Raw genomic sequence first — 21,681 nt, 5'->3', positions numbered from 1 at the left:
ATGGGAAATAATATAAAAATTAGCCGGGCGTAGTGGCAGGCACCTGTAATCCCAGCTACTCGGGAGGCGGAGGCAGAGAACTGCTTAAACCCAGAGGCTGAGGTTGTAATGAACCGAGATTGCGCCACCGCACTCCAGCCTGGGCAACAGAGCAGGACTCCGACTCAATCAAATTAAAAAAAAAAAAAAAAGAGGAGAGGGGAGGAGAAGGAAGGGGAAGGGATGGGAACGGAGGGGAAAGGAGGCGAGGGGAGGAAAGGGCAGTGGAGGGGAGGGGAGACACAGCAAAGATTGCAATGTCCTTGACAAGGATGAAAGAGGCCCTCGGCCTGAAAATATACATACAGTTAAGGCATAGCCACCTACTTTGAAGCATCGAACTATAGCTTTTATAACTAAAAGAATATAATTGGATTGTTTGCAACATAAACAGTAAATGCTTGAGGGGATGGATACTCTATCTTCCATAATGTGATTATTACACATTGTACGCATGTATCAAAACATCTCATGTAGTCCATAAATATATACACCTGCTACGTACTCACAAAAATTTAAAAAAAAAAAAAAAAAAAAAAGGCAACAGGCAATCCTTGGTCCCTGTTACCCATCTGAACCCTTCCTTCCAGGCACTGCCAAAGGATTCAAGTGACAATAGGTTGACCACTTAAGAGCTCCTCTTACAATTTTACCTCCAAGGGTCTCTCATCTCTCTAAGGAAAAAAAAAAAAAAAAATCTATTAAAGGAATGGTATCTGAATAGGAGAACAGAGGTGATAAAATATTTTCTTTTCCTTTTTTTTTTTTTTTTTTTTCTGAGACAGAGTTTTGCTCTGTCGCCCAGGCTGGAGTGCAGTGGCGCGACCTTGGCTCACTGCAAACTCCACTTCCCAGGTTCATGCCATTCTCCTGCCTCAGCCTCCCAAGTGGCTGGGACTAAAGGCGCCTGTCACCATGCCCAGCTAAGTTTTTGTATTTTTAGTAGAGATGGGATTTCACCGTGTTAGCCAGGATGGTCTCGATCTCCTGACCTCGTGATCCGCCCACCTTGGCCTCCCAAAGTGCTGGGATTACAGGCGTGAGCCACCACTCCCGGCCAATATTTTCTTGCTTACTTCCCAAAGTATGAATAAAACATGGGAATAAATAAAAATAGAATTAAAGCCTTAAGCATATTATTCTTGGAAACTTCAGAATCACTAAAGGGTCGGTGATTCCTCCACCTGATATTATGCACTACAAGGAATAAAATGGTTCCAGACACTGCAGTTGCCTGATGTGTTGGATTTAGAGCTGGTATAAGGGTCATATCAATCGGTGCTGGGCTTCCTGCCCCTCTTAAGGGCTCTAACTGGCGGCCTCTCTCAAGGAGACACAGAAAGCTCTCTCCTAGCATCTCCAGAGAGCCTGGGAGCTGAGAGTTGGAGGAGCAAAAGGAATCTTTATATCCTAAAAGGGGAGATTATTAAAGAAGATTAATTCTTTCTCTTTTTTTTTTTTTTTTGAGATGAAGCCTCACTTTTGTCGCCCAGGCTGGAGTGCAGTGGCATAATCCTGGCTTACTGCAACCTCTGCCTCCCAGGTTCAAGCGATTCTCCTGTTTCAGCCTCCTGAGTAGCTGGGATTATAGGCGCCTACTACCACGCCCAGCTAATTTTTATATTCTTAGTAGAAATGGGGTTTCACCATGTTGGCCAGACTGGTCTCAAACTCCTGACCTCAAGTGATCCACCCACCTCAGCCTCCCAAAGTGCTGGGATTACAGGCGTGAGCCACCAAGCCTAGCCCCAAAGATTCATTTTTTAATAACGAATGAGATACAGGTAATAATAATGAGAACAAATCTGTAGCCTCGGGGGATTGTGATCCTTCCCTAAGGGCTTAGCCAGGTAATACCTCATGTTATAGTGCAGAATCACACCCATTCTCCCTCCCCAAAATCCATTTTATTTATTTATTTATTTATTCATTCATTCATTCATTCATTCATTCATTCATTCATTTAGAGATGGAGTCTCGCCTCGCTCTATCGCCCAGGGTAGAGTGCAGTGGCTCACTGCAAGCTCCGCCTCCCGGGTTCACGCCATTCTCCTGCCTCAGCCTCCGGAGTAGCTGGGACTACAGGCGCCTGCTGCCACGCCCGGCTGATTTTTTTTTACCCCAAATCCATTTTAAATGGTGACAGAGATATGGAATAGTATACAAATCTTTCCATAACACACAAACTCCTCTAAGGCCCCGTGTAGAGGTGGCCACATCAATCGAGAAGAAACTAGGAGAGGAAACTACTGTCCCTTTTAAGAAGGAATGGGCAAAAAGGAACAATAGCTCATTCTGCTTATTTTATTTGAGAGGACTTAGGTATACAAACTAAAGTGATAATCCCTCCAAATTTTTTGCTATTATGTCTGTTACCTTAAGAGAGAAGACGACAATAAAATTGATCCTATGAACAAACAAAAGCATGCTAGTAACCTGTGCGGTGTGGGGGCGGAAGCAACAGAACTCAGTTTACTATTCCATTCGACTGGTGAACACTTTGAAGGACTGAAACTACAAACCACACATACACACACACACACACACACACACACATACACACAAATGCCCAAAAGGATTCAGTAGTTGAGGAAAAAAGGACTGAATGAAGACTGGGGTTTCACAAGCAGAGCATCAGATGTCATAGCAAACACCATGCTGGGAAAGCACAAGAGGCAAGGAAGAAATAAGAAACCTTTACAAAATCACAAATTAAAGAATATTGCTATAGCCCATAATTTCCTCCACAAAATGCACTTAAGTATAACTGAAAATTTTACATGATCCCTTCAGAACCTTAATGATGATAAGAATTGCTGATTCAGGAGTAGAGAATAGAGTAGGTTGAAGAGCATATGCTGTGGAGGGCAGGGCCAAGTTACCAGTTCCCACACCCCAGCCTAAGAGAAAGGATAAAGCAAGCATCATTTAAAGCCATGCCTTGGCAAAATAATAAACTAATGCATGTAATGAGCCTTCTGAACTATCTCATTAGTTGAAACCCTAAATCTTAACACTGTGAATGCAAAAAGCTGGAGAGTAAACTCTGGTCAGAGAAGGCAGGTAAAGCCTTTTCTGACTGGCCATTTAAAAACTAAAACAGGCTGGGCGCAGTGGCTCACACCTGTAATCCCAGCACTTTGGGAGGGCAAAGCAGGCAGATCACTTGAGACCAGCCTAGCCAACATGGTGAAACCCCATTTCTACTAAAAATACAAATATTAGCAGGGCGTGGTGGTGGGCACCTGTAATCCCAGCTACTTGGAAGGCTAAGGCAGGAGAATCTCCTCAACCTGGGAGGCGGAGGTTGCAGTGAGCTGAGATCGTGCCACTGTACTCCAGCCTGTGCAACGAAGCTACATTCTGTCTCAAAATAATAATAATAATAAATAATAATAATAATAAATAAAACAATAGGCTAGGCGCGGTGGCTCATGCCTGTAATCCCAGCACTTTGGAAGGCCAAGGTGGGGGGATCACCTGAGGTCAGCAGTTTGACACCAGCCTGGCCAACGTGATGAAACCCCGTTTCCACTAAAAATACAAAAATTAGCCAGATGTGTGGCAGGCGCCTGTAACACCATCTACTTAGGAGAGTGAGGCCGGAGAATAGTGTGAACCTGAGAAGTGGAGGCTGCAGCGAGCCGAGATTGCACCACTGCACTCCAGACTGAGGGACACAGCAAGACTGTGTCAAAATACATACATACATACATACATACATACATACATACATACATTTTAAAAAATAAACTTTTTCCATAGGATGATAGAAAATTCAAAGAAAATATGTATTTATCTGGGACCATGGTGTAACATTGCTTCCTGATGGGTGAAAAGAAAGGAACAACGAAAAGAAGAAAAGAAAAAGAACAAAGAAAAGAAGAACACAGTACAAAGTCTCTAAGCTAGAAGGGCATTTTTAGAGCAGTGGCTCTCTCAAGATCCTACACTCCACAATGTCACCATCAAGAAAAAGAAAATGTCATCCTTGCCTTTTCTTATGTCCATCATGGATTCTGTACCTAAAGAGTATACCTAAGTATCTCAGGCTACTCCTCTCTGTACCATTGCTACTACCTGGTCTGGATTCCTACACCAACCTCCACATAGTCTCCCTGCCTCCTAACTTGTTTCCTCTCCAACCCATAATGCAGGGAGTGTGAGCTTTCTGAATTTGACCATGTGAGTCTTCACCCACCCAGGACCTTTTAAGACACTACACCTATCCCTTTTGCGCTTAGGATAAAAATCTAAAATGTTTAAGGGTTCTTTTGATTGCTCACCTCTTGCCTTCTCTCTGACCACCTACTACCTCCCTCCAACCACCTCTACCCACACAGCTTCTGCCCAGTGATCTTCAGTCTCAAAATCGCAGTGCTCTCACAGGTCTCTGGGCCTTTGCTGATGCTGTCTCCTTCTTTCCCCACCTCTTAATCCAACAGTTACGAATGACTTAATTTTAATTCATGTTCTCAGGTTTCAGTTTAATGGTTATTCCTCCAGAAAGCCTTCTCTAGGTTCCTTTCACTTTATTACAGTGTGCCCAACATTGCCACACTGCATGCCTATCAGTAAAGCTGCAGAGAGAAAGGCAATGGCTGCTGCTGTCTCTAATTATAATTACTGTTTGAGAAACTACATTCAAAACTAGATGTATTTAAAATACACAAAATTCAGGCCGGGTGCAGTGACCCACGCCTGTAATCCCAGAACTTGGGAGGCTGAGGCAGGTGGGTCACTTGAGGTCAGGAGTTCGAGACCAGCCCAGTCAACATAGTGAAATCCTGTCTCTACTAAAACTACAAAATTAGCCAGGTGTGGTGGTGGGCACCTGTAATCTCAGCTACTCAGGAGGCTGAGGCGGGAGAATCGCTGACAGCTGGGAGGTGGAGGCTGCACTGAGCCAAGATCACGCCACTGCATTCCAACCTGGGCAACAAGAGTGAAACTCTGTCTCAAAAAAAAAAAAAAAAACCCTCAAATTCAAGCAAATACATCCTGTTTCTGTAATCTTAATTGTATCAAAAGCCACTGGAAGGCCAGGTGCAGTGGCTCACACCTCTAATCTCAGTCAGCACTTTGGGAGGCTGAGGTGGGTGGATCACTTGAGGTCAGGAGTTTCAGACCAGCCTGGCCAACATGGTGAAATCCCATCTCTACTAAAAATACAAAATTAGCTGGGCATGGTGGTGGGGGCCTGTAATCTCAGCTACTCGGGAGGTTGAGGCAGGAGAATCACTTGAACCCAGGAGGCAGAGGTTGCAGTGAGCAGAGATCGCGCCACTGCACTGCAGCCTGGGCGATAGATCAAGACTCAGTCTCAAAAAAAAAAAAAAAAAAATTAGCCAGGTATGGTAGTTCACACCTGTAATCCCAGCTACTTGGGAGGCTTAGGCAGGAAGAATCACTTGAACCTGGGAGGCGGAGATTGCAGTGGACCGAGATCACACCACTGTCGCCTGGGCGACAGGGTGAGACTCCAAAAAAGAGAAAAAAAAAGAAAAAAGAAAAAAAAAAAAGAAAAGAAAAAGAAAAAAGAAGACCACTGGAAGACTTCAGAAGATAACAATTCAAAGAAGAGTTAACCAATTTCCCTTCAGGAAGGTTGGCAGAACAGACTATTGCCTACAGCCCCAGTCCCAAGTCTGTGATGAGCCCTTCTAGAGAGGAATTCCATTGTATTCCCACTCATATCCAAGGCCATCCAACTACTCCAGTCACTCCTGCAGGAGCACTGGGTCCAGCCCATCAGCAATGCTTATTATCCTTCTTCAGCTATTTAGTCACCTTACAACATGAACTAATTCAGTCATCAAACAATCATATTAAGGAGATCATGCTCTAATTGTTCCCATTTTACAGATGAGGACATTTACTGCACAAAGCCCTAAGGGGTAAAGATAAGATTTGATTCCAGGCCGGGCGCGGTGGCTCACGCCTGTAATCCCAGCACTTTGGGAGGCCGAGGCGGGCAGATCACAAGGTCAGGAGATCAAGACCACGGTGAAACCCTGTCTCTACTAAAAATAGAAAAAAACTAGCCAGGCGTGGTGGCGGGCGCCTGTAGTCCCAGCTACTCGGGAGGCTGAGGCAGGAGAATGGCATGAACCCAGGAGGCGGAGCTTGCAGTGAACTGAGATCGCGCCACCGCACTCCAGCCTGGGCGACAGAGCGAGACTCCATCTCAAAAAAAAAAAAAAAAGATTTGATTCCAAGTGGTTGATTTGTCTACAAAGTCCATGCTCTAACTCACCACACTGCACTACCTCCCCTCTACTCCCATTTCCCTGAAAGCTATGTGGGAACAAAATAGAGAGTTCAGATCCACACATGCACTATACCTTGGTTTACAACAAAGGGTACAACAAAAATGCAATGCAGAGTGCTGGATCAATTAGATAATCATACTGGGGCAAAGGGGGATGAACCTCGACCCCTATCTCACATCACACAAAAATCAATTCCTGATGGATTACAAACCTAAACGATGGATTCCAAAACCAAACTCCTATCTGCTCCCTGTCTGTACCTCCCCAACAATCTTCCCAAGCTCAGAAAATGGCATCTTCCAGTTTATCAGTCCAAGTACCATGGAATTCATCCTTAATTTCTCTCATACAATCTATATCCATTTGACTAACAAATCCAGTTAGCTCTATCTTCAAAACATATCCAGAATCCAACTACTTTCACCACCTCCACCAAGCTATCATCACCTCCTGCTTAGATTTCTGCAATATCTTCCTAGCTGGCCTCCCTGCTTGATCCCTTATCCCCCATACAGGCAATTATCTCCATATCGGCGAGAATGATCTTTTTTTTTTTTTTTTTTTTTGAGACGGAGTCTCGCTCTGCCGCCCAGGCTGGAGTGCAGTGGCCGGATCTCAGCTCACTGCAAGCTCCGCCTCCCGGGTTCACGCCATTCTCCTGCCTCAGCCTCCCGAGTAGTTGGGACTACAGGCGCCTGCCACCGCGCCCGGCTAGTTTTTTGTATTTTTTAGTAGAGACGGGGTTTCACCGTGTTAGCCAGGATGGTCTCGATCTCCTGGCCTCGTGATCCGCCCGTCTCGGCCTCCCAAAGTGCTGGGATTACAGGCTTGAGCCACCGCGCCCGGCCTGATCTTTTTTTTTTTTTTTTTTTTTCAGACGGAGTCTCGCTCTGTCGCCCAGGCTGGAGTGCAGTGGCCGGATCTCAGCTCACTGCAAGCTCCGCCTCCCAGGTTCACGCCATTCTCCTGCCTCAGCCTCCCGAGTAGCTGGGACTACAGGCGCCCGCCACCTCGCCCGGCTAGTTTTTTGTATTTTTTTTTAGTAGAGACGGGGTTTCACCGTGTTAGCCAGGATGGTCTCGATCTCCTGACCTTGTGATCCGCCCGTCTTGGCCTCCCAAAGTGCTGGGATTACAGGCTTGAGCCACCGGGGGCCCCTGGCCATCAGAATGATCTTTTAAAAGTCAGATTGTGTCACTCCTCTGCCCAAACTCTCCAACCTCTTGCTATTCCACTTGTCTACAATATTTTTTCCCCAGACAACCACCTGAGTAGCCCACTTACTTCCCTCAGGTGCAGAGGCTCATATCTGTAATCCCATCACTTGGAAGGCTGAGGTGGGAGTACTACTCAAGGCCAGGAGTTCAAGACTAGCCTGGACAATAGAGCAAGACCCCACCTCTACCCCCAAAATTATTTATTTATTTATTTATTCATTCATTCATTCATTCATTCATTTTTCAGGCAGCCTTCCAAGCCACAGTAGGCTTGAAGACCCCCATTTACTTATTTATTTATTTATTTATTTATTTAGAGGCAGAGTCTCATTCTGTCACCCAAGCTGGAGTGCAACAGCACAATCTTGGCTCACTGCAATCTCCACTCCCAGGTTCAAGCAGTTCTCCTGCCTCAGCCTCCCAAGTAGCTGGGATTACAGGTACCTACCACCATGTTCAGCTAATTTTTGTATTTTTTAGTAGAGACGGGGTTTCACCTTGTTGGCCAGGCTGGTCTCAGACTCCCAACTTCAAGTGATCTACCTGCCTCGGCCTCCCAAAGTGCTGGGATTATAGGCATGAGCCATTGTATCCAGCCTATTTATTTATTTTTTGAAACAAAGTCTCACTCTGTCACCCAGGCTGGAGTGCAGTGGCACAAAGTTGACTCACTACAGCCTCAACCTCTGGCTCAAGTGATCCTCCCACCTCAGCCTCCTAAGCAACTGGGACTACAAGTGCTTGACACCATGCCCGGCTTTTTTTTTTTTTTTTTTTTTTTTTGTAGTAGTAATGAGGTCTCACTCTGTTGCCTAGGCTGGTCTCAAACTCCTGACCTCAAGTGATCCTCCCGCCTCAGTGTCCCAAAGTGCTTGGATTACAGGCATAAGCCACTAGTCTCAGCCTCTCTACAATAAGTTTTTTAAAAATTGCTGGAGTGGTGGTATGCACCTGTAGTCCTAGCTACTTGGAGGCTAAGGCAGGTGGATCCTTTCAGCCCAGCAGTTCAAGGCTACAGTGAGCTCTGTCTCTAAAAAAGAAGCACCACCCCAGACTTTACCTACTCTCCCTTTCTTCATAACACTTACACCTTCTGATATATTGTTTATATACTTGTTTACCATCTATCTCTCCCTACTAAAATGAAAATTCCATGAGGACAGGCATTTTTGTTCCCCATTCCCAATGCCCACGACAATGCCTGGCAAAGAACAGGTGCTCAATAATTATTATTGAATGCCTGGATGAATGTATCTCTTTCCCCTGCTGCTGTCACACACTGTTATTGCTTTCCTAATGCCCACTGGTCTCTTTGATACTCATGGGGCTACACAGCTTTTCAAGCAACTTTCACTCCAAGCTGACTTTTAACTACCAGGTACATACCTAACAAGAAATTAATTTCAACTAATGCTTTTGACAAAGTCTATTCTGATAGTCCTATAGATCATATGGTGATCTGTGAGCTGGAGAGTAGTCACATAGATTCAGAGACAGATGAATAACCTTATTCACTGAATGATAATGGTTCAGCTAAAGGGAGATCTCTAGCAAAGTGCCACTAAGTTCTATTCTCAGTTTTAATCTATTCCATTTTTTCCCCATAATGTGGATAGTCAGTAGTGTGGCAGAATCCATTATCTAAGCAAAATTAAAGCACATGCCCCACAAAGACTTGTACCTGAATGTTCATAGTGGTCTTATTTGTAACTGAAAACAAAAACAAAAACAAAAAAGCAACGTCTTGGGCCAAAAAAAAAAAAAAGAAAGAAAGAAAACGAAGCTGAGTGCAGTGGCACAAGTGTGTAATCCCAGCATTTTGGGATGTGAAGGAAGGCAGATCACTTGAGGTCAGGAGTTCAAGACCAGCCTGGCCAACATGGTGAAACCCCATCTCTATTAAAAATACAAAAACTTAGCTGGGCATGGTGGCAGGCGCCTACAATCCCGGCTACTCAGGAGGTTGAGGCAGAGGTTGCAGTAAGCCGAGATCGCACCACTGCACTCCAGCCTGGGCGACAGAGCAAGACTCTTTCTCAAAAAAACAAAAAAAAACAAAAAAAAAAAACCCAAATGGATAAACAAATTGGTATATATATCCATAAAGTGGAATACTACTGAGTAATGAAAGGGAATAAGCTATTCAAATATACGAGAATGAATCTCTGGCCAGGCGTGGTGGCAAATGCCTGTAATCCTAGCACTTTGGGAGGCAGAGGTGGGCGGATCACGAGGTCATAAGTTTGAGACCAGTCTGACCAACATGGTGAAACCCCGTCTCTACTAAAAATACAAAAATTAGCAGGGCATGGTGGCACGCACCTGTAATCCCAGCTACTCAGGAGGCTGAGGCAGGAAAATTGCTTGAACCCCTGAGGCAGAGGTTGCAGTGAGCCAAGATCATGCTACTGCACTCCAGCCTAGGGGATATAGCAAGACTCCGTCTCAAAAAAAAAAAAAAAAAAAAGGTGGACACAGTGGCTCACGCCTGTAATCCTAGCACTTTGGGGGCTGAGGCGGGTGGATCACGAGGTCAGGAGTTCAAGACCAGCATGGCCAAAATGGTGAAACCTCATCTCTACTAAAAATACAAAAACATTAGCTGGGCATGGTGATTAGTTAGTTAGGAAATACATTTATTTTAAAAATCATGTGTTCATAACAATACTCTTAATTTCAGTTCTCCTATTCCATATCTGTATCTCTTCTGTCCCCCAGTGAGAACCTTGTTTCCAACAGCATCAATACATTTGCTTATTTGCCCAGTCCTACTCAAAATAGGTGGGTTTTGTTTTTGTTTTTTTGAGATGGGGTCTTGCTCTGTCACTGAGGCTGGAGTGCAGTGGTGCGATCTCGGCTCACGGCAACCTCTGCCTCCTGGGTTCAAGCGATTCTCCTGTCTCAGCCTCCCAAACTGCTGGAATTACAGGTGCATGCCACCACACCCGGCCAATTTTTGTATTTTTAGTAGAGACGGGGTTTCACGATATTGGTCAGGCTTGTCTCTTGACTCCTGACCTCATGTGATCTATGCGCCTTGGCCTCCCAAAGTACTGAGATTACAGTCGTGAGCTGCCACGCCCAGCCTCAAAATAGTTTCAAATAGTTTCATTACAAACAATAAATCTAAGTAAAGATCAAGGTTTTACTTTATTTTTTTGAGACAGAGTCTCACTCTGTCACCAAGGCTGGAGTGCAGTGGCATGATCACAGCTCACTGCAGTCTTGACCTCCTAGACTCAATGAGTCTTCCTGTCTCAGCCTCCTGAGTAGCTTGGACTACAGCTGCACACCACCACGCCTGGCTAATTTTTAAATTTTTTGTAGTGATGGAGTCTCATTATTTTGTTCAGGCTGGTCTTGAACTCCTGGGCTCAACGGATCCTCCTGCCTTGGACTCCCAAAGGGCTGGGATTATTGGTGTAAACCATTGTGGCCAGCAATAAGATTTTTATTTTTTTACAGTTTTTTTCCCCATATAATATATTCCACTGAGTGGTATAGACAGAGTACTATATTAAAAGTTACTTGGGGCCAGGCATGGTGGCTCATGCCTGTAATCTCAGCACTTTGGGAGGCCGAGGCAGGCAGATCACAAGGTCAGGAGTTCAAGACCAGCCTGGCCGGCATGGTGAAACCCCATCTCTACTAAAAATATACTAAAAATACAAAAATGAGCCAGGCATGGTAGCAGGTGCCCGTAGTCAGTCCCAGCTACTGGGGAGGTTGAGGCAGGATAATCGCTGGAACCTGGGAGGCGGAGGTTGCAGTGAGCCAAGATCACACCACTGCACTACAGCCTGGGTGACAGTGAGGCTCCGTCTGGGAAAAAAAAAAAAAAAGTTAACTTGGGGTGAGGCACAGTGGCTCATGCCTGTAATCCCATCACTTTGGGAGGCTGAGGTGGGTGGATCACTCGAGGCCAGGAGTTTGAGACGAGCCTGGTCAACATTGTGAAATCCTATCTCTACTATTTGATTGGTGCAAAAGTAATAGCGGTTTTTTTTTTTTTTTTTTTTTTGTAAAAAATACAAACACTAGCCGGGTGTGGTGGGGTACACCTACAATTTCAGCAATCTCAGCTACTCGGGAGGCTGAGGCAGGAGAATTGCTTGAACCTGGGAGATGGAGGCTGTAGTGAGCCAAGATTGCGTCACTGCATTCCAGCCTGGGTGACAGAGCATGAGACTCTGTCTCAAAAAAAAAAAAGATACTTGGATTTTTTTTAATTTTTTTTCACATTTTTCCCACCTTTATTCAGGTTTGATTGTATACTATTTATATAAAACTAATAAAAATCAAGATAATGATCATGTGTCACCCTGAAAGTTTTTATGCCCCTTTAAAGTCCTTCTCTCCTCTCTCTGCCCCTAATCCTATCCCTAGAGAAGCATTAAGCTGCTTTCTGTCATTAAGGATTGGTTTGTATTTTCTAGACTTTTAATACAAATGAAATCACATGATGTATTCTCTCTCTCTTGCTCTCTCACTCTCTTTTGGAAAAACTCTAAAACCATGGTTTTCCTCTGCTCTCACACCACTACAACAACAATCACCACCACAGAAGACTTCTAGTGACCAAATGTGTGGGGATTTCTCCCCACCACCAAGCGACCAATTAATTCTGCAGTAGATATCAGCTAGGTGCCCTCCAAATCAATTATAACACTATCTACCTGGAGATAATGTCAGATCCCACTATGTCAGATAGTATCAAATCCATTTAAGTGCTCAGTCCCAAGACTGCCCCCTGACACACACCAGCTGATAGGCTTCCTGTTGGGGTTCCCATGAACCCCTCCTTGGGTTCAATTAATTTGCCGGAACCACTCACAGAACTCAGAGAAACACGTTTACTGGTATTATAAAGGATATTACAAAGGACACAGATGAGGAGATGGTAGGGTAAGGTATGGGGGAAGGAGTGCAGAGCTTCCATGCCTTCCCTTTGTGTGACACCCTCCAGAAACCTCTACATGTTCAGCTATCCATAAGCTCTCCAAACTCAGTCCTCTAGGGTTTTTTGTTTGTTGGAGAGTCTCACTCTGTCACCCAGGCTATAGTGTAGTGGTGCAATCTTGGCTCACTGCAGTCTCTGCCTCCTGGGTTCAAGCAATTCTCCTGCCTCAGTCTCCCGAATAGTTGGGATTACAGGCGTGCACCACCACGCCCAGCTAATATTTGTATTTTTTAGTAGAGATGGGGTTTCAACATGTTGACCAGGCTGGTCTCGAACTCCTGGCCTCAGGTGATTCTCCTTCTTCGGCCTCCCAAAGTGATGGGATTACAGGCCTGAGTCACCACGCCCATCCCCTCTAGGGTTTTTATGGAAGCTTCACGTCAGTATTACTTCCCCAGTGTATAAGTGGGACCCTCTCTGGAATGAGGGTCTTATGAGCCATAATTAGAAAGGGGGGCTTGGAATTTTAGAGTCCTGCCTTGGGGCAGGTAAAAGGATGGCAAGAGTAGGTCAGAGAGATTCTGTTTCCTGAGATATCCCCCTGAGGCCTAACACATGCACCATTATAACAAAAGACTGCAACAAAGACTATGGGAGTTAGAAGCCAAGAACTGTGGAAGAAAACTAATATATATGGCACTATATATATATGTGTATATATGTGTGTGTATGTATATAGCCATATATATATCGGTTTATATATATATATATATATATATATATATATTTTTTTTTTTTTTTTTTTTGAGACGGAGTCTCGCTGTGTCTCCCAGGCTGGAGTGCAGTGGCGTGATCTCGGCTCACTGCAAGCTCCGCCTCCCGGGTTCACGCCATTCTCCCGCCTCAGCCTCCCAAGTAGCTGAGACTACAGGCGCCCGCCACCACGCCCAGCTAGTTTTTTGTATTTTTAGTAGAGACGGGGTTTCACCATGTTAGCCAGGATAGTCTCGATCTCCTGACCTCGTGATCCACCCACCTCGGCCTCCCAAAGTGCTGGGATTACAGGCTTGAGCCACCGCGCCCGGCCATTTTTAGATATATATAACAGTGTGTATATATACACACACACATATATACGTATATATACACACACACACACACATATGTATATATATACACACACACATATATATAGCCCCTAATCCTATCCCTAGAGAAGCACTAAGCTGCTTTCTGTCATTAAGGATTGGTTTGTATTTTCTAGGCATATCCATATATATGCCTAGAAATATATATATATATATACACACACACACATATGGCTATCCATATATATATATATAAAAAATGGCTATTTTAGGCTTAATACCACATTCTTCCTTATTCTCTCTCTCACTCTCTTGCTCTTTTTCTTTCTCTCTCAGGAGTTCTGGCTTTCACTCAGCATAATTATTTTGATATTCATTCTTTTTTCTTTTTTTTTTGAGACAAAGTTTCGCTCTGTAGCCCAGGCTGGAGTGCAGTGGCGTGATCTCGGCTCACTACAACCTCTGCCTCCCAGGTTTAAGCAATTCTCCTGCCTCAGCCTCCAGAGTGCTGGAATTACAGGCGAGCACCACTGTGCTCTGTCACCCAGGCTGAAGTGCAATGGCACAATCTTGGCTCGCTGCAACCACTGCCTCACGAGTTCAAGTGATTCTCGTTCTTCAACCTCCCAAGTAGCTGGGACTACAGACATGGGCCACCACACCCAGCTAAGTTTTGTATTTTTAGTAGAGATTGGGTTTCGCCATGTTGGCCAGGCTGGACTCTAACTCCTGACCTGAGGTGAACCACCCTCCTTGGCCTCCCAAGGTGCTGGAATTACAGGTATGAGCCACCGCGCTCGGCCAAAATATCTTACTTCATCTTAAAAAATATATGTGAATTTTTATTTCTATGTCATAATTTTCATTATAAAAAAAACATTTAAATTCTTTACCAGTTAAAGTACCAAACCTCCTAACCTTGACACCACTTCACCAATCTTCCGGTAAAACTGACGTTCCAACAAGTTTGTCAAGTTCATCCTAAAGCTCCATAAACTCCCAGTTATCCCCAACCACAAATGAAGGAACTAACTTTGGAAATAAAACCCTATGGCAAGCAGTCATTCTTAGAATAACCAGTAAGTTACTTATGTCTGTAGTTTCTGGTCTAGGCTTTGATTTGTTTTACAATAAAATTCTTGACAAAAGCCCTACTCTTTTTTTTTTTGAGATGAAGTCTCGCTCTTGTACCCCAGGCTGGAGTGCAATGGCGCGATCTCAGCTCACTGTAACCTCCGCCTCCCGGGTTCAAGCAATTCTCCTGCCTCAGTCACCTGAGTAGCTGGGATTACAGGTGCACCTGCCTCAGTACACCTGAGTAGCTGCCATCACGCCCGGCTAATTTTTGTATTTTTAGTAGAGACGGGGTTTCACCATATTGGCCAGGCTGGTCAAACTCCTGACCTCAAGTGATCCGCCCACCTCAGCCTCCCAAAGTGCTAGGATTACAGGCATGAGCCACTGCGCCTGGCCGAGAAAAGCCCTACTCTTGTCTTAGCTGAACATGGCTATCCACAATGTAGGCCAAACAGTTTTGATGAGCAGAGTGTTCTCAGAAGACAAGGATGGTGGTGGCTCAGGATACCTTCTTGGAGAACCAAAGACCAAAGAAACCAGCGCAGGTAATAAAGTAAAAGCAATGGAGGAAAAGAACTGGGACATCTGGCTTTTCCTTGCAAATATTCACATGAGAAAAAGGGTAGCCTAAAAGAAATGCAAGTGGTACTGGGAAGGGGAATCTCATTATTAACTAAGATTTGACATATATCTGGAAAGTAGTTGAAATTCTGGAGTGAAACTAGGAACTGGATCCATAAGTCTGCATGAATAAGAAACATAAAATTCTTGTTAAACAAAGAAAACATATTAAATTCTAACAGTCTCCTTTACCCTCCAACCTTTAGTGCATATTCAAGCCCAGGTTTCTTCTTGTTATTTTTCTCCCATGTTTTTCTGCTGCAGGAGGGCAAGAAACTACTTTGGAGAAATAATATTAGGATTTTTGCCATTTGTACAGACTGACAGACCCTTGGACAACTCTCTTAGTCTGGGCTCCCTATCATGGACAGTTGACAGAGCTATCAACCATTAAGGAAGAGTCTACTGCAGGCTTAAAGAGTGATGTAAGGCCAGGAGCAGTGACTCACGCCTGTAATTCCAGCACTTTGGGAGGCCGAGGTGGGTGGATCACTTGAGGTCAGGAGTTTGAGACCAGCTCAGCCAACATGGTGAAACACGTCTCTACTAAAAACACAAAAATTAGCCAGGTGTGGTGGTGTGTGCCTGTAATTCCAGCTACTCAGGAGGCTGAGGCAGGAGAATCGCTTGAACCTGGGAGGTGGAGGCTGGGAATCTGAGCCGAGATCCTGCAACTGTACCCCAGCCTGGACAACAGAGTGAGACTCTGTCTCAAAAAAAAAAAAAAAAAAAAAAAACAAAAAAGAGTCAAGTGACATCAAGGAAATAAATAAACGTGCCAATGAACCAGCAATACACTGGAAAATCCCTTTACAAAGCCACGAAAACATAGGACTCTACCTGCGACATGTATCCAATCATTCCACACTTTCACATCCACTGGAACATACATTAAGCAGCAACTGGAAATAAACTTTTTAAAATAAAGGCTGGATTATTCCAGGAGTTCTTTTCATCTAAATATTCCAAAGTACCTCATGTGGGGCAATAGACTGGACCTGAAGCTAAGCTAGAAGAAAATATGGAGCCCCAAAACCATTACCAGGCCAAGTGCGGTGGCTCACGCTTGTTATCCCAGCACTTTGGGAGGCTGAGGCAGGCAGATTGCTTGAGTCCAGGAGTTTGAGACCAGCCTGGGCAACATGGCAAAACCCTGTCTCTGCAAAAAAAAAAAAAATTAGCCAGGCTGGGCGCAGTGGCTCATGCCTGTAATGCTAGCACCTTTGGGAGGCCAAGGCAGGAGGACTGCTTGAGGCCAGGAGTTCAAGAGCAGCCTGGCAACATAGAGAGACCCTGTCTCTATTTTTTAAAAAAATTTTAAAAGCCTGTAATCCCAGCACTTTGGGAGACTGGGGTGGGTGGATCATTTGAGGTCATAAGTTTGAGATCAGCCTGGCCAACATGGTGAAACCCCAGCTCTACTAAAAAAAACACACACACAAAAATTAGCCAGGCATGGTGGCACATGCCTGTAATCCCAACTACTTGGGAGGCTGAGGCAGCAGAATCGCTTGAACCTGGGAGGCGGAGGTTGCAGTGAGCTGAGATAGCTCCACTGCACTCCAGCCCAGGCAACACAGTGAGACTCCATCTCAAAATAAAATAATATATATTTTTTTAATTTTAAAAATTAGCTGGGCATGGTGACGCACGCCTGTAGTCTCAGCTACCTGGGAGGCTAAGGTGGGAGGACCACCTGACCCTGGGGGGGCTGCAGTGAGTCGTGATCATGCCACTGTACTCCAGCCTGAGTGATCCTGGGTGAGACCCTATCTCAAAAAAAAAAAAAAAAAAAAAGAATGAATGAATGAAAGAAAAACCATCACATAAGGAAAGCCAATCCCAGAGGTATCAAATTTTGAACCTCTACCTTTAATAACAACAGACCCTAAAGATGTTAACACCCTACTTTCCCTACTATTCTGAAAGAATAGAGAAAGCTAAGGACAGATATCAGGAGAAAAGAAAAAGAGGGGGGTGAAAAACCAAATCTAAAATGTCTCACAACATGTCATGGGTCCTTTAACATGTTATAAACAAAAAGAACTATCTTCTCCTCACTTGAAGGTTGGTTTGAAGATAAAAGTCATGGTGCTATTCTCCAACAGCCAAACCTCTGTGTTCTATAATAACCAGTTCTTGCACTACTATCCCACTACTCAACATACAAAGGTCAGTATCAAGGAGGAAACAATGCCCCGACTTATTGTAGTAAAGCCAAAAATAGCTTTCACTCCCCCATCCACTCTCTATCCTGTTCATCCCACCTTTGTAAAAGATCTCATCATCTTCCTAGGCTTTTACCCATCCCTCTTCAATCTGCCCCACAAATCCAATAAGTCATCAAGTCCTATAAAATCCAATGCAACAAGTCTGACCATTTACTTCTCCTGTGTGATTGACTGACACAAACAGTTCTAATCCTCATTACCCTTTCCCATAGAGTTCTACTACAGACCTAATTGATCCTGCCTATCTACAATACAGTCCATGTCTTTGATGCAGTGCTAGAGTAACATTCCTGAAGTCAAAGGTCTGATGGATGCTCCTCAGTAAAAGTGCCCATCGGCCAGGCACAGTGGCTCACGTCTATAATCCCAGCACTTTGGGAGGCTGAGGCAGGTGGATTAATTGAGGTCAGGTATTTGAGACCAGCCTGGCCAATGTGGTGAAACCCTGTCTCTACTGAAAATACAAAAAATTAGCAGGGTGTGGTGGCGGTGCCTGTAGTCCCAGCTACTCAGGAGACTGAGGCAGGAAAATCGCTTGAACCTGGGAGGTGAACGTTGCAGTGAGCCAAGATTGTGCCACTACACTCCAGCCTGGATGACAGAGTGAGACTCCATTCAAAAAAAAAGAAAAGCACCCATCAATTCCATGTTGCCTATAAAGCAAATTCTAAACTACTCCATGATCTATCTGACCATAGGTCATCTCTCCAGTCTCACTCCAGTGATCCCCGTCTTGTGTCCAGTGCATTAATAAGACAGCTCATCATTCCTTAGCATTTGCCATACTTTGCCTTCTACTTTGCCTTATACCTGCAGTTACTTCTAACTGTCCTTCCACCTCTGCTCTACAATAATCAACAATCACCTTCTTCCCTCAAAGCAGAAACTAGGAAAGAAAGCAAAATTATCACAGGAAAGGGTATTGTAAGAATCTATGGTCTCAGAAGCAGCATTGGTTTGAAAAAAGAGCACTGCCTTCAAGATCAAAAGTCTAGCTTTGCCACTTTCTTGTTAAGTTATACTGAGTAAGCCACTCACCTTTCTGAGTCTCAGTTTCCCCATATGTAAAATGTATCTACCCTACCTAACACACAAGATTATCCAGACAATTAAGTATGGGCCGGGCGTGGTGGTTCATGCCTGTAATCCCAGCACTCTGGTAGGCAGAGGCAGGCGGATCACCTGAGGTCAGGAGTTTGAGACCAGCCTGGCCAACATGGTGAAACTATGTCTCTACTAAATATAAAAACTTAGCCAGGCATAGTGGTGCATGCCTGTAATTCTAGCTACTACTCGGGAGGCTGAGGTGGGAGAACTGCTTGAACTCAGGAGGCAGAGGTTGCAGTGAGCTGAGATCACGCCACTGCACTCCAGCCTGGGCGACAGAGCAAGACTCCATCTCAAAAGAAAAAAAAAAGGAAAAGAAAAAAGAAAGACAATTAAGTATGATAAAGTGTGTCAAAATGCTTATGGGGGAACGGAGCTAAAGCTTATAGGGAAAATTATACCTTTAAATGCTTATATAGAAAAAAATCTAAAAATTAATGAGCTATGCACATTCTTAAGAAGTTTGAAAGAAAGCTTTAAATACTTATATAGAAAAACATCTGAAAATTAATGAGCTACACACATTCATAAGAAGTCTGAAAGAAAGGCAAAATAAACCCAAAAGAAATAGAAAAGAAAATAATAAAGTAGAAATTAAAAAGAAAACAAACACAATATACCAAAGCCAAAAGACAGTTTTTTGAAAAGAATAAGATTGTTCACATGCTTGTGTAAACTATGACAAAAAATATAAAAGTAAGCTATGGTTATCCATTAGAAATGAAACTTCAGGCTGGGCGCGGTGGCTCAAGCCTGTAATCCCAGCACTTTGGGAGGCCGAGGCGGGCGGATCACAAGGTCAGGAGATCGAGACCATCCTGGCTAACACGATAAAACTCCGTTCTCTACTAAAAATACAAAAAATTAGCCGGGCGTGGTGGCGGGCGCCTGTAGTCCCAGCTACTCAGAGGCTGAGGCAGGAGAATGGCATGAACCGAGGAGGCGGAGCTTGCAGTGAGCCAAGATTGCGCCACTGCACTCCAGCCTGGGCGACAAAGCGAGACTCCGTCTCAAAAAAAAAAAAAAAAAAAAAAAAAAGAAATGAAACTTCAAATAAAAAGGGCTGAAGTAAATTTCCTTTGTGAAATGGGTTTCTCAGATCTCAGTACTATTGACATTTGGGACAGATAATTTTTGAGGTGAGCTGGGGGCTCTCCTATGCATTATAGGATGTTTAATAGCATCTTCAGCCTCTATCCACAAGAAGACAGTAACATCCCTACCCTATCCCCAAGAATCCTGACAACCAATGTCTTCATACATTGTAAACTGTTCCCTAAGAAGCAAAATCATACCAGGATGAGAACCACTGCTCTAAGAAAACAAAAAGGCCACATCACACTACGCCAACTAAAACTAGATTATTCATAGCTATTCTTTTTTTTTTTTTTTGAAACAGAGTCTCGCTCTGTTGACCAGGCTGGAGTGCAGTGGCGTGATCTCGGCTCACTGCAAGCTCCGCCTCCCGGGTTCACGCCATTCTCCTGCCTCAGCCTCCCAAGTAGCTGGGACTACAGACACCCGCCACCACGCCTGGCTTTTTTTTTTTTTTTTTTTTTTGTATTTTTGTATTTTTAGTAGAGACAGGGTTTCACCGTGTTAGCCAGGATGGTCTCAATCTCCTGACCTCGTGATCCGCCCACCTTGGCCTCCCAAAGTGCTGGGATTACAGGTGTAAGCCACTGCACCCAGCCTATTCACAGATACTCTTAAGGGTAGAATAGCTAGCTGCTCTACCCATGACTACGGGATGGCAGCAAGGACAAGACTAAAGACATAGGCAGGTCTTGGATTTTTCAGGAAAATTGCATAGAGTGCTCAACATGAGAGGAAAAGAAAAGCTTTAGGCCGGGCTTGGTGGCTAACACCTATAATTCCAGCACTTTGGGAGGCCAAGGGGGGTGAATCACCTGAGGTCAAGAGTTCAAGACCAGCCTGGCCAAAATGGAGAAACCCCGTCTCTACTAAAAATACAAAAATTAGCTGGGCGTGGTGGCAGGCACCTGTAATCTCAGCTACTCAGGAGGCTGAGGCAGCAGAATTGCTAGAACCTGGAAGGCAGAGTCTGCAGTGAGCCAAGATCACGCCATTGCACTCCAGCCAGGGCCGACCAAAAAAAAAAAAAAAGGCTTTAAGAGGTAAAATAGGATAAAAGACACTACAAGTAACAGAAGTATCACTTTTACTTTTGTGGCTCTAACACTGTAGTGAAATATAAAAGATGGTCCATGAGTCAAATTCCAAGAAGTCAGTTAACCTAGCAGAGCACAGCAGGACATAGTGCCTAATGGGACGTTTGTTTATCACTCTGAACTTCAATAAAAATGAGTCATTTCAAAATTTGAAAAAAGTATTTAAGGCTGGGCACAGTGGCTCGCCCCTGTAATCTCAGCACTTTGGGAGGCCAAGGCAGGCAGATCACCTGAGGTCAGGAGATCGAGAACAGCCTGACCAACATGAAGAAATCCCATCTCTACTAAAAATCCAAAATTAGCCAGGAATGGTGGCAGGCACATGTAATCCCAGCTACTCAGGAGGCTGAGGCAGGAGAATCGCTTGAACCCGGGAGGTGAAGGCTGCAGTGAGCCGAGTTGGCACCATTCCACTCAGCCTGGGCAACGAGAGAAACTCTGTCTCAAAAAAAAAAAAAAAAAAAAAAATCAAATTACACAGCTACACTATTCTGAGACAAATCACAATTAAATTGTTGTCATTTCTAAATAATAGTAAAGTCCGCAGAAGCATATCATAATTTTTGAATAATTAACAATTTTACAAGGAAAAGAGAATTCCAAGAAGCCAACAGGGAAGACAGTGTGTATAAATCCATTACATTCACCAGAAGCATCTAAAATCCAATCTAAACCTGATGGGAGTTCTAAGGGTGTCTGTAAATACAGTTATGAGAACCCAAATGATGAAAAGCAAAAAGTGATGTTGACATCTAGGGACTCTAACATCATCTCAGGAATAATAAGAACCAAGCAAACATTACTGTCTTCCATTGTTTCTATTCATTCTACTTTCTAGAAATAAGACTCCAACTGAATAAGCTAGCAATGGACAGCAAATGCTATTGGGGGGATAAAAGTGAAAGGTCATTTCCCTGCAGAAATGGAGAGAGGCTTC

At 44.2% G+C, this 21,681-nt stretch overlaps 1 protein-coding gene and 1 pseudogene across 9 annotated transcripts in view; one reads left to right on the top strand and one right to left on the bottom strand.

Moving 5' to 3' along the window:
- The window catches only part of LOC105480508 (RAD54 like 2), a 167,848-nt gene that overhangs the window by 88,960 nt on the left and 57,207 nt on the right, over nucleotides 1–21,681 (bottom strand). The window lies entirely within an intron of this gene.
- Nucleotides 287–392, top strand: LOC112426469 (U6atac minor spliceosomal RNA; annotated as a pseudogene).

Source organism: Macaca nemestrina, chromosome 2 (genome assembly GCF_043159975.1).
Source record: "Macaca nemestrina isolate mMacNem1 chromosome 2, mMacNem.hap1, whole genome shotgun sequence".
In the NCBI taxonomy this organism is placed as follows: Eukaryota; Metazoa; Chordata; class Mammalia; order Primates; family Cercopithecidae; genus Macaca; species Macaca nemestrina.
This window is presented reverse-complemented; position numbering and strand designations above follow the sequence as displayed.